This window comes from Anser cygnoides, chromosome 1 (assembly GCF_040182565.1).
Source record: "Anser cygnoides isolate HZ-2024a breed goose chromosome 1, Taihu_goose_T2T_genome, whole genome shotgun sequence".
Classification (NCBI taxonomy): domain Eukaryota; kingdom Metazoa; phylum Chordata; class Aves; order Anseriformes; family Anatidae; genus Anser; species Anser cygnoides.
Genome location: NC_089873.1, coordinates 55053728 through 55067521, shown reverse-complemented (window position 1 = coordinate 55067521; position 13794 = coordinate 55053728). Strand labels below are relative to the sequence as shown.

The following is a 13794-nucleotide window of genomic DNA, read 5'->3' as shown; positions in this document are numbered from 1 at the left end:
AGAAAATACAGGTAACAGTTACCGTAATTTATTTATGAATAAAAACTCTGGTGCTCAGATTGTATTTCTTTCATTTTTTCTTTTCCCTAGAAAATGTAGTTTGCAGCATTTGGATTCTCATATAATATGTCAGATGACAATATGTACAATACAGAAGTCATTTATCTAGTAGATACCAGTTATCGTGAGAGCAAGGATAGAACATGCTCTTGTTCTTCCATAAGCTTGTCAGTAATGTGCAAGAAGAAATACTCTACAATAGACTGGACAATAGGAAGTTCATTTTCCACAGCCACTCTGACATTCAGATTCTCTGTAGGGATTGCTGGCAGGTAGAATAATTGATGTGAACTGGATAATTGTCTTTGTAGCATGGATGCTTTTCTACTGTGAATTGATTGGCATTTCTTTTTCTTTTCACTGTCAAGATGTTAGTAATTATCAAGAGCTTCTTGCAGGTTAAGAACTAAAACCAATGTCTAGAGATGATACCGAAAATAAAGATAACAGCTTTCATATGCTGTTACAGCTTTCCTAAATTACAAAGTTTCTTAACTGATCTGATTGATTTTGAAATAGAAAACATTACTTACATTTCAGTGGTAAAGATGCTTTAGTGGTCAGTGTTGTGCCTTTACTTTAAATGTAAACTTCTGAACTACTGATTTGAAGTTGATTAAGTTAGCATGGCCTACTTTCTCCAAGAGTAACAAGCTTACATTACTGAAATTACCAGACAGTAGGTTTTGAACAAAAAGAAGGAAGTATTTTTCCATACTGTGCATTAAGTAAACTGTGAAATTTATTGCCAAAGAGTGTAATGAAAGGCAAACACATAAAGAAGTGAATTTACAGTGAAAAAGTACCTCTTCACTATAATTTATTATATATAACCTCTGTTTCAACAAGACCCTAGATTGTTGGAGGTAACAATCCCATCAAGAATGTCAAGAGAAGGCTCGCTATTTCTTTTCTTCCTGCCCACTTTCAGTAAATAGACCTTACTGGCACTATTAGCTAGAGGACACTAAGCCAGATGGGCTTTTTGCCTGACCCTGTACCTTTAGTATGATTTCTCAACAAAATCACATTTGTTTCAAAGCCAACTTGTTTTGACCGGTGATATTTGTCAGAACTGCGGACTGAGCAAACCCACTGGGTGAAACAGCTTCAGCACTTGCTTCCTAAATGACATACACCTGGGATGCTCTTTAGTAACTTAAGTTGTCCAGGCTATTATAGCACCAAGCATCCACATCAATTACCCTATTCTCATATTAGTGCTTGTGTAACAAAGAATTTTTATACACAGATTCTCTCTTACTGTCTTCTCCAGTGCAATTCCCTTCATTAATCTAGGAAAATACATCTATGAAAGCTCAATATAAATCCCAATCTATTTTAGTATGTATTTTATAGCTAGGAAATATTAGTTCTTCTTGTTTATTTTCAAGCCAGTAATTTTCAGAAATGCCAACTGGATGCTAATTTCTTTTCAGTTTTCAGCATTTCAGCTCATCTGTCTTTATAATCAAAAACATTTCCACTGATATGTAAGCCTAAAGTCATTGGTGATGTATTTTTTCCTAAGTTATTGTCTATAAATGTGATGGTATTTTTGTGTTTTCTCCCAAAATAATATGGAAATGTTTGTTTCCCTACTCTCTTTCTGATTTCTTTGTGCAGCTATAAATACTTGCTATTTTTCCTCGAGCAATTAGTTTAAATAACCACCCATACACTTCCTAATTTTAATTGACAGGCCTTCTCAAGTCCTCCTTACCTCGATCCCTTTCAGTGTTATCCATAAAGTGAAAATTGTAATTCTTCGGTGTCTCAATGTTGAAGAAGCCCTCTTGATAATGGTGTGACTTGCTCTGATCCACTATTGATAAAACAGTCCAACAGCATGAGGCACTTAAAGAATTGCCTCCAGTTCTTTCCACAGTCATTCATCCTGTGATATATCACGTCCATAATCTCTGAAAGAGAAACTGTACTATGTGTTAGTTCACTGATCCCTCACACTAGTGAACTTGGGGGCCCCAGGGATTAGTAGAGGTTGCTTCCCTGACTTTCACTTTAGCCTCAGAATAATTTTTCATAAAGCTCTTCATGTACCTCCTGAGTGCCATAGGTAACAAGTTATTTTGCATAAATACGGTCACTAAGTGATGCCAAACATATCTTGTGGTGTTTATTTTCTCCAAATCTGTAAACTAACACAATTCTGCAAATATAACTGTTCAAAGATTCACTTAACATATTGCAGAAAGACACACAGACAGAAATAGGTTCATTCTCTATTTCTCATATGTGTAGGACAGCAAACGCTAGGATTCCACTGTAGGAAAATTAAAGAGGAAAGTAGAAAAGAGATTGCTTTCTGCAATAACATATTCATCTGCCCTTAACCAAAAATACAGCAACCATGATAGACCCGAGGAGAAAATACAGAGGATATGCCTACCCCCCTCTTGTTTCGGAGAGAATACAGTTTGACACCAAACTAGAAGGAAAGTGGCTTGGTCCTTCTCAATAATGTATTCCATAACAATGAACTGCTTTGACATTTATAGGTTGAAAACACCATATTCAGGTGCTTTACTATTAAAAGTCTACCAAGAATGCAGCAAGCACTAGCAAGTGAAAGAAGAAATGGTTCAATTTATTTTCCAGTAAGCTTGTTTAAATGCAGCATAACACCTTCTACTATTAAACCACGGCTTCACTTGACTTTTATGGTGTTACCGTAGTTAGCATTTTGATCACACCTATAACGGGATCCAAATGCAAATGTCAGATCCAGTGAAAGTTACATTACACCAGAAGGACAATATCTGCAGCCAGGGAGAAGGGAAGGAAATGCCTTATGTCAATCTATAGCAACCCTTCTGTCTAAGGAATTGCTGATGGGCTCTAAACAGGAGCAGAGAGGTGACAGAATTGAAACAAGAGCTTCCATTTGTCTGTGAATTGCTCTGCTAAACTGTAACAACAGTGTTTCTAGACTGATCTGCTTGGATCTGTCAGCTTTCACAGCTGGTATACTCAATAGGAGGTGCATTTTAGTCAATGCAGTAATAGCATAAAAAGGGAATGCAGCCTCCAAATGATTTAAATGATGCTTGTGAATTGTCATTTCACAGCTTTATGAGATGTTCCAGTTCCCCTCCCTTTCTTTTATTAGTTAGCATCAGGCTGGGTAGATTTCTGTGCGATTCCCAGCTGAGTCACCAGAGAAGGGTCCGCCTTCACCATGTATCAATTTGATTTCAAGCCCTGACAAACACCCAGCCTCAAGAAGGGAGGCAATCTGTAATGCACTTTGTGAGAACAAAAGGTAAAAATATTAAAATTCATAATAAATGTTTGCTTTCCATCACAGCCCCATCCCCCCAGCCCTGTTAACCAGCATGCTTCTCCTGACTGCTTGCTACTACAGTCCAGATTGAGGGATATTTTTAATGCAAGGACAGGCATGAATCTCAAGCAAAAGACAAAAATGGTACCTTTTTAATTTTTTAAAGAATAGAGCTAATTAACCTTTTTATCAAACTACACACATCTTCAAAAAGACTTAGATGGGAAATATATTGGTTTAATTAAGATTTCACAGGGCGAGACAGTTGCAAACACTTGGAACTGAGAGAAAGTGGGATGTTTATGAGGAGGGTGCTGTATGTTTTACAACTCCCTGTGTCTCTTTGTTGTTTGCACTTCAAATGGAGTCCATTTTTATCTGTCTCTCCTGCTGAGAGAAACTGAATTTATCATGTGTTTCAATGAAGCTATTAAAAACTCCAATCATGAGATTCCTCTTTTGCTTTTGTATGTTTGTTACTCACTCCCTCTGTCAGAGTTGCGCTCTGACAATAGTTATGTCAGCATAACTTAGTTTTTGTTTTTATTATTACTGTTATTGTTATTTTACAAAATGATTATATAATCCTGCTGCAATCATAACTTGCTTGAACAGAAAACTTAGTATCTAGGTTTTTCATATCTAGGTCCCCATTCAGTTTGATTTTGATACATCCAGGATTTTGATGAGATGTGCTGTCATCATACAGGGCATGTCATGCTTCTTCCTGTTTCTTTGTTTTTAGTAAATGGTGAAAAGTTTGAGAGTGACAGCTTGAAGTTCTGTATGGGTACAAAAAGAACAACATGAACAGTGTCAGCGTACACTTCCATGTCCTTTCAGGATCTCAGGAATATTTCAGATGTAAAAAAGAGTATACTACATTGACATGACATTACAAGTATTTGGGGGGGGTGATACCTCACAGGACTTCTACATTGACAGATCATATACTCTTAATGCACAGAGGTATTTATTTATCTGCTACTCCAAGATATTAAAGGGGTAGGATGTTCTAGAGATAAAAATATGTTAGTACAGTTGAATCATAACAAAACAAAGTCATTAGCGTAAAAGATCCTACTCTGACCAAAAAAAAAAATTAAACAAAAAGAAGAAATATAAAATTGTATAAGTGTTCTTATTTAAATAATATTCAAATCAAGTCATTGAGACTATAAAGTTTTGAAGCTTCAGTATACCCATGAATTATTTTCCTGTCTTTTGCTTTTGTTTGTCAATTAATGTCATGTAGATCATGTTACATAAATGAAGTTGAACACAGTTTAGGTATTAGCGTTAGTAGACAAGAAATCAACATCTGATTCTTACATTCTGTGCTTCCCTCCCTGAGCCAACTCTGTGTGATTAGTCCTACAGTGCTGTATATATAACTGATTTTTAGTCATATTGAAAATTATTTACATATTGAAATGTTTACAAGACTAAAGTTTCTAATGCAAAATGAAAAATATTTTTTTTTTTTTTTGGCTGAATAGTTCAGAGTATTTTATCTTAGGCCAAATGGAAAGTTATGTTTTGCCCACCCAAAAAAAATATATAAAAAAGTTTGCTTAAGGGTTTAATGTTTTACTTTTTTTATTCAAATCAAAGAAAATGTTGAGATAAAGAGCAGTTTTAAATTGAAAAATCAGAACATTCCATATCAGAAGTGCTGAAGACATTAAAAGAGCAAGAGAGCAATTTAGTAAAAATTCACAAAACACCTTAATCCTTCTCTGTAATTTTTGGGGGCAAAAAATACTATTAAGAACATTTTTTTCCAACATTAGATATTTCATTATTATCAATCATAACTTTTTGTTCATTTGTATTTGTAACATCTGTGGTCTATTGAGAGATACAGATACAACCTGAGCAATCTGGCTTCTTGTTTTTCAGTCAACAATAATTAGAAGTTTAAAACATTTTGTATCTCTGCTTTTGACCAGTAGGCTGGAAAAAGCACAGACATTTGGCCAAGCTCTGAACCATGCTCAAGGAAACAGAATCCCATCCAGGTCCTCAAACTGGTACAAGGACAAGAAAAGTGGCCTCAAGAAATCAGGGACTGTGGATATCACTCACTCAAGAACTCGATAACTTATAAATCTATTTCAGCTTCAGCAAACAGTCCTTTCCTTGCTTACAGTCAACCAGGCAGAATTTAGATGATGTTTTTAGGCTATGATTTCAAGCGGTCTCTGAGTGATGGCTGCAGGGAGAAATTTCATTTGATGTCAAGTCTTTTTTACTCTTCTCTGAAATGTCCGGTGCTAACTGCTGCAGGCACAGCAGCGGATGGCTGTGGGCCAGGGAAAGGGCTGTGTTTCCTAAGGGGGCTCCTGCCCTCCAGTAACAACTTTTCCCACCAATGTCCCTTCTTCCACAGGCCGCTGGCAGCCCTCAGGCTGGAGGAGGGACTGGAGCCCTGTGGGAAGAAAATGAAAGAAAATAAAAGACTTCTGTGAGGCTGAGCCCCGATGGGGACAGGACAAGCACTGGGCAGGGCCATCACCTCCCTCTACTCTGGGGCAGGGGAGACCGCCGCCATTTTATGTGGGGATGGTGGATGGAGCCCATGGCAGAGTTGTGAGGTGGCACAGCCTATTCAGTGGCCCCACAGTGTACTTTCAGCCTTTAATCACCTGGGGAGAAACCTTAATTACACATTTTTTTCCCCTTGCATTTACATGGTCCATAAATACTTTGCCATCTGAGAGAGACGTAGCACAGACGTTGGCCAGGCAAGTCTTTAGCACTCTACCTAGATGGCAGTTGCTCTCTTCAGGCCGTCAGTCTCCTGCAGTGCACCCCTGCTAGTGACTAAACTGGTGCAACAACTAAATAAACAGATGTGCCTTTTTTTTTTTTTTTAATAACAGTCAGATATTCATACCTTTTTCTCACAGCTCAAAGACAGCTCCCCTGTTGATGATAATCCTGGAGCCTGCTGAAATCCTGGATGCTTTCTTAAATTGTCTCCCTCTTGGCCCATGTCTGTGCTGCTCAAGATGATCCTTTTGTTTGCTTGTATTTTCTTACAGAGATGCATCTTCTCACGTGTAGGTGCACTGTGTGACCTGCGGACTCTGCCACATCAGGGGGATGTATGGCAGGAGAGGTGCCTCACAAGTTCAAACGCTGGTAGTTTATGACCACACATCACCCTATATTAGAGAGGAGGGTATCTTTCAGGACACACTTGGTAGCTTGCTCCTGTGAATCACTGCTTGTGTCCAATAGCGTCTGGTATTTTCCAGACATATGCATTAAATACCCAAGCGTTGAGCAAGTTATGGGGTGCCCCAACGCTTGAGATGCAGCTGGAGTGGCGAACAGCTGTAGCGTTCACAGAAACTGCTCTCGAGCAGCTGTTACCCTGGCAGTAGAATAAAACCGCACTAAGCTGAGCCCCACACCCGGCTATGTAAGCTGCCGTGCCTGCGAGTTCCTGCGTGGTTTGCGGTTTGCACCCTGCCGGCTTGATTGGCTGTGCTTGGCGAGGGAGAGGTGAAGATGCCTCAGTGAAGACCTGTGTGTCCTGAATGGCTCTGCAGGCTTCAACCCGTGCTGAGCACTGGCACTGAAGGCAGGAGGCAAGTTGGTTATCTTGTTATGAAACTCCTACTGCTCCCCACCGCTTTGTCTCAGCACAGATCCTGAAACAGCAGAGTGCAACCACCAGCCCTCAAAGGTACAGATCTGCTTGACTCCTTGCTTCTTTTGCTATGAAGTTTTAAGAGTAGTGTTGGCTAAACTAGCATGACATTCTCTGCAGAGTTTAACAAGGAAGGTCTTACATGCAAGGCTGAGAATTCAGTGTATTTTCACTTCCACCACAGCTGCATCGAGCTTTTCTGTTTGTCAATGGGGGATCAGGAATGTGTTTGGAAGGAGAAAATAATGTTTTCTTTTGTATTGTTTTATAGTCAGAAGGACAAAGCAAAGGGAGATCCAGATTTCCCAGAAACTTTAAGGTTGCCCTGAGAGAGATCAGGCTATTGTGTCTCCGAGACACCCAGTGTGATCATACTGACTGGGGCAAGATGCCTAGAAAGAAAAAATGCTTCTGGCAACTGCAGATCTGGCATCACTGACCCTCTTTTTGATGTCTCCTGTGAAATGTGCTGGGGTCTCAAGGGACAAGGTCTGAATGTAATTTCTCCTTAACTGCTTCCTTAACATTCTTATAAAGCTTTTTGGTGGACTGTAAGCGCAATATGCAACACTGGTATGAGACGTTTTGTTAGGATGGCATGTTAGAGAGCTGCGTGGCATGGTCTTTGTATGTTTCACGTATGTTTGTGTGTATGGAGAATGCTTGTACCGCTTGACCTGTCTTGCAGTTCACTTCAGAGCAAAAGGATATCAGTGTCCAGGACATTATTTAGTAGTGCGTATTAGTACAAAATTTTTCTAGAAAAAATAATAATGTAAACTCTTTTCAGCAACGGTAGGAGAAGCTGTCGCATACTTGTCTGGAGAAGAAAGGTTTTGTATTAACTGAGTTTCTAGTAAATGGGTATGGCAGGAAGAGCTGGGCTTTGGGGTGAGAAACCCTGAAGAGTTGCCCGCTGTTTGTGTTTTAGCATGGCCCATACTTTAGCCTCTGCTCCCAGGTCTGTCAATATGTCATGAACCCTGTCTGTGATGTGACGGTGAAATGAATTGGGGAAAAGATATGAAGAAAACATGTGAAGGGAAAAAAAAAAAAAAAAACTGCTTTTGTTTGAAAAAACTGAGTCAATTCCTCAGCCTTTCCTGTCAAGTGATATTTACCTCTGTTTCTTTCTTGCATCCAAATTTGGTAATTCCCCAGATAAGAGATTAAACACAAAATAGCCCTGTATGTCATTCCCATTTGTGTGCAGGAAACAGAGTGACCTGGAGATGGTTGGATAGGCAATGTGAAACGTACCCATATAAACTTGGCTTAATTTTGTTGTCTGGATTTGGAAATTAGCTTTATCTCTACTATTCCTCTCCATACACAGCTTCTAAAATTGTTACGACTGAGGTATCTTCCAGGGCAAAACAAAAATTGGCTTTTCACAAGACAGAATTTTTACAGTTCCTAGAGTACCAGGGCTCTGCTGCTCAACTTAGCTGTCTGTCCTGATCTCATATACCTTTTCACATTAGTTTGCAGAAGGTATAGTATGTCTGGAAGCCTGTCTGGTTTTCGTAAGTTATAGCCATTACTCTATAATAAAAGACATCACTTCTCTCTTCAAACCTTGTCTTCCCTTACCTAGTCATACAGAATATTTTTTTCCACACTTCTTACCTTCCACTCTTGCAACCATATGCCAGTGCCCTCCATTTTCGCTGATTCAAGGGCAGCAGCATGAGGAAGTAATGCCCTCCATACAATGTTACACTTTGCCCTCCCCATCAGTTTGCAGCTTGACAGCAGCTCTCTGTGGCCACAAGCGATATCTGAAAGTTTGGCAGGCAAGGGGTTGCTATTAAGCCACAGGTCTGGAACTACTGCTGTAGGCAGTCTCTTTTAGTTTATTTTTACTGCCTGACATAATGAAAATGATCTTCATCCCCTTCACTATGTTTCTTCCCCTAACAGTATTTTCACTTGAAATTCTCCTCTTAGTGGAGCTGTAAGATATACACCATAAAATACACTCGCTGCCAAGTTTAGCCTCTGATATAAGTAGTCAGAAGGGCCCAACCACTGTGGCTAGAGAAATGCCTTATGTTTTACCAGTAATGAAGCACTTCTACCACCACTTGGTATCCCTATGCGTTTGGGGCTCGTTTTAGTTTCTTTCGTTTTTACGATATAATAAGGCCCTATCTTCCTCTACCTTTCTCCTTTCCCTCCAGAGTCTGGTTTTAGTGTAAGAGAAATGTAACTATCCTGTCTTCTTTCAGTTCCTTAAAATGCTACGCAGAATATGATGGTTGTCACACACTTGATCTGAGGCTCACGGCTGGCTGCAAGCCATGTTCCAGTCAGCACAAATGGCATCCATAAATCCCTTGACGTATTTCAAAAATCTGTATTTTGCAGCTCCCTTGAAGGAGACTTAGTTTTCTCAGCTAAGTTTTCCACCATTCTTCGTACTTTTGGGCAGCACCAAATGAAGTGTATTGCCATCAGGAGTTATGCGGCAGCAACTTTAGTTTTCCTGTATAAACCTTTCTTCTTAATGTCTGCACGGATTTTTGGCTATTGATGGGAATTTTACCTGTTTGCCCTTACGACGGGTCAGTATGAATGCTCTTACTATATAGTTATAATCAGACCTATGTAAATGAATGTAAAGTCGTTGAGATATCAGAAGTACTAAAGCCATACTAGCTTAACTAACTTGACAACCTGCAAAAATGAACAGGCCTTCTGAGAATCAAGCTTTATGGCTCAAAAGCCATAACCGCAGCCCATGTCAGTACCTCCGTGTATGACTACACTGTACTTTATAGATGTGTCCTACAGTTCAGAGAGGTCATGTAAGTTGTCTGGAGGTGCACAGCAAAGCTTTACCTGAGCTGGGCTTGGAAACTGGATTCTTGGTCTTTTTTCTTAATCAGTAGACAAGGCTGCCTTTTTTCTGTGTTTTATAGTGACAGTCTCATTTTAAATGTGATTTCAAATAAGCACTGTTTAAAAAGAGAGTGGAAAAGGGAGGGGCTTGTGCAAACATGAGTGGAATTGGTAGTGATACTAGCTAGGCTAACAAGTGTAGTAGGTACTATCACCTTCATGTTTCGAGGTACAAACTGATTCCCATGATATAGCCATTTGAGTGGGTTGATGCTTTACTCAGATGTTTCTGATCTCTGGTCCCTCTTGTGCCAGGGATATCAGGCTTACCTAGCTGCACAATCTGGGTGAGAGGAAGGGCATCTTTTCTTCTTTTGGCTTTAGCCCAGAATACTGTCTCCGAAATACAGTAAATACTGTTGCTAGCTTCAAATAGATGAGAATGAAAAAAGTGATCTTGGAAGGGTCTGAGTTCTTCCTGTAGCCTTAATTTTTTTAAATTGTTTTGCTGATTAGAGAACCACACTAAAGTACCATTTAAATAACATCTAAGCATGGGAGACTAACCTTTGAGGAATAAGCTTGCTAAGACGGGCCTCATTATGCTGGCACTGAGTTCATAGGTTAATACTGTGAAATATTATGAGATGAAAGAAAATGACTGGAATGCCTAAATGAGCAGTATGCACCAATACATGATGAAATCCTTTTTTCCTCTCTCTTGGAGCTCCAACATCCATCCTTCTTCCCTCTCCCCAAGTCTATAACCTTTTTTACATGCAGCTTTATCTTTTCGGAGCAGTGTATGGTTATAATTGCATGCCATTCTTTTCCCTGAGGCACTGTATGCCTTGTGTTCTCTAGACGTTTCTTTCTAGTTCCCCAATTTATTTATTTTTTGTTATCTCATCGTGACAAATTTGCCAGTAACCCTTAGAGTAAAAACTTCAACCCTCAGAGCTCTGGCATCTCTCTTTTATTTTTAAAATCTAGCTACATAAATAACAACATCATGTTTCTAGGTCGCAGCCCCTCCAAGCTACAGCTGAGTTCTGGCACAGGAGACACACTCCTTAACCCTGCAAACTAAACAGGGATTATCTTAGGATGCGGGCAAACTTCTAAAATTATCTTGGTGCATGAATGTGCTCTGATAATTGTTTTTCATGCAGAAGTGTGTAGCGTCTAAAGATAAGATACTGGAGGCATTCTGTCTGACTGTTTGTACATGGGATTTGCTGTACCAGATCAGACTATCCATCTATCACGTCCCGTGTGCTACCCAAATAGTGGTTTAAACATAATGATTTGGAGAAAGGTGACCCGGCCTTCTGTCAGCCGGGTATGCAGAGCTCTCGCATGGATGGAACAAATACTTTCTAACAGGGCGATTATTTTACAGTGTGAAGTTTCAAGTTGCATTATCATTATGCTAACAGATTAATAATGCCTTTGTTGAACCCTAATGTGTTTGGCTCCTCCTTTTTTGGTAATCCTGACAGTGTACCAGATCTCTGAGATTCAATCCATCAAACTAAAACATTCTCCTGATTCTCTACAATATAGGAGAACTGAATCTGGTCTCAACGTATTTTCCTGTCTTGAACAGAAGGAGAATCTTAATTCATTGAAGTCATTAAATACTTTGAGAAGGGAATGAATAGAATTGCAACATTACATTGCTGAAGATTATATAGGTGTTGTCATAATCATATCATTACCTTCAGCAGGAGCGATGTACTGCAGTGGCACCCTTTGCCTAGCGATTTGGTATAGTGTATGTTTCCATCTCCTGTATTCCAAGTAATTACAGCTGTAATACATGCCTAAATGGTTTAATGCTATCTTCTCCTTTTGCTGTAATGAGCCCATGCAATAATCAAAGCCTCTGAATGTTTGTGATGTCAGAGCAGCTTTAAATGATGTTCAAGAAAATATTTTTTCTTTCCCACGACATCACGACGAGGCAGTTCTCAGTGGGGCTGATACCGCTGCGCACAGTTGGAGTTTCATCATTAAGAGCAGCAGCTGCTTCCCTCTGTCTCCAACAGAAGTGAAGCCAAGTGTCCCTGACGAGAGACGATGGAGTCTCTGCCGTCTGCAGACAATCCCGGCATGAAGCGATGAACAATTCGAAAGGGCCATGCTAGCTGTGGGCAGCTCGGGTATCTTGAAAAGTCCCTCTGTAGCATCCCCTGAAGGAAAAAATTAAACACCAGGGTTTTTTGAAGGGGAATTTTTTGATAAAGAAGTAAGATAGGGGTAAAAAGGCTACCAATTTTGGGAAAACCTTCAAATGTTTTCAATGCAAGATTTTTGTGATCTTTGAGTAGAATGAAGATCTGGATTAATCCATTATCAAGTTTAGAGAAATAAATAAAAGATCAAACCCAAAGTGTCAAGATTCTTCAAGAATCTATATTTTAAATTAATTTTAGTTCTTAAATTAATTAGTAGATTTACTTGTAAATTCTCAGAAAATTCATTATGTGGTCTTACAGTTAGCGTTGTAATTCTCAGTGAATGTGATGCTTCTCATACATTAAAGAAAACACTGGCTTTTAATTTTGAATATAAGACTCAACTCAGCTGTAAGTACACAGACATGGCAAGTACCTCCATAGTTTTATTTTGATTTTTCAATACTGTTCTGATTTGGTACCCTTGGCTGTTAAGGTCACTGTGGGAAGCAGGGTTGAAGCAAACACAGGATGATGTCTGTAGACATTAATTGTTCATTAATAACTGTAACTTCAGAATGGGTTTAGGAATACTTTCTTAAATCTCCAGAGCTTCTGAGGGTCAGCTCCTTAAGCACCCTGAGCTCTATTATTACTTAGTTCCTTCACAGCAGAGCTTTAGCTGACTTTCAGACACTGTTGACACCATATCCTTTGCACTGACAGAGGTTATTTCTCCATTGTGAAAAATAGGCAATTCCTTAATATTCAAGTGGTTTACTCAAGGTCTATTCCTCAGTGTGGAGTATCAGGGAGCAGAAAGCACAGGTGATTTGGTGGCAGGGTGGGTAGCTTTGGTCAATACAATACACCTGCCTGGAAGGTACCTCCAACAGCTACATCAAGGTAATAATCCCAATAATTTATACAATAGCTGTCTTGATGAAAAATAAATAAATAACAGTTCTTGCAATGAAGGTAAAGTCATAAAAGTCATAGCAGAAGATGACCCAGGCTTCAGCAAGCTCCCAGTCTAAAGAGAAAGGTAAATGAAGTGTGGAAAGTAGAGGGGAGGAAAGATGAAGGGCTTGTTTGAGTGAGGAGCTCCCTCAGTGTTGTCCTGCCAGGGTAGTGGCTTGGGGACAGTTCTTTGGTGGCCACTAGAACTCCTGAATAAGAGTTCCTTTTTCTGGTTTGCTCTCCATCTCTTTGGTAGAACCTCAAAGCTCCCCACACCTGCTTTTACCTATATTATCACTGAATCACTGTAGTAAATCAACAGGGGTGCCACTCAGCTGAAGGATTCCTTTCCTCTCCATAGCCAGCTAAAGAGCTTTCATGGCTTTTGCCTTTCTTTGTATGCTACAGTCTCCAGAGGCACTGAGAATGGTAGTACACTTGTAACCACTGCTTTGAGTCTTTTAGGCACCTTCTGGTTTCATCTGGTAATTTAGGGGGGATTTCAAAGGAAACTCTCTGCACTTCGGGAGATGGTGTTAGTGACTCAGAGAGAATCGAGCCCTTCCCTCTGCCTCAGTGCTGAATGATTTGTCCTAACACACTTCGTGCAAGTGAGACCCTCCACCACAGCTTGATTACCTGTGGTCATCAATTGTCCTTCGGCTAATTGCATAAGTCTGAAGGTGTTTGCCCTGATAGCCCAGGCAGATTTCAGTTTGCCTTCTGCACATCTGACATTTTGATTTTAATTGGGCAGTTGTTGCTTCTGCTCCTAACCTGCTGTG

At 39.7% G+C, this 13794-nt stretch overlaps 1 protein-coding gene across 4 annotated transcripts in view; it reads left to right on the top strand.

Moving 5' to 3' along the window:
* GRAP2 (GRB2 related adaptor protein 2) overlaps positions 1-13794 on the top strand; it is a 103998-nt gene that overhangs the window by 58552 nt on the left and 31652 nt on the right. For 2 of the 4 annotated variants that reach the window (XM_013180962.3, XM_066996081.1), the window contains exon 1: positions 6876-7061. The exons of the other annotated variants lie outside the window; for them this stretch is intronic. The gene's annotated coding sequence lies outside the window, so the exon portion shown is untranslated. Of the gene's footprint in view, positions 1-6875; positions 7062-13794 lie in introns of those variants that run through there. 4 annotated transcript variants of the gene reach the window in all.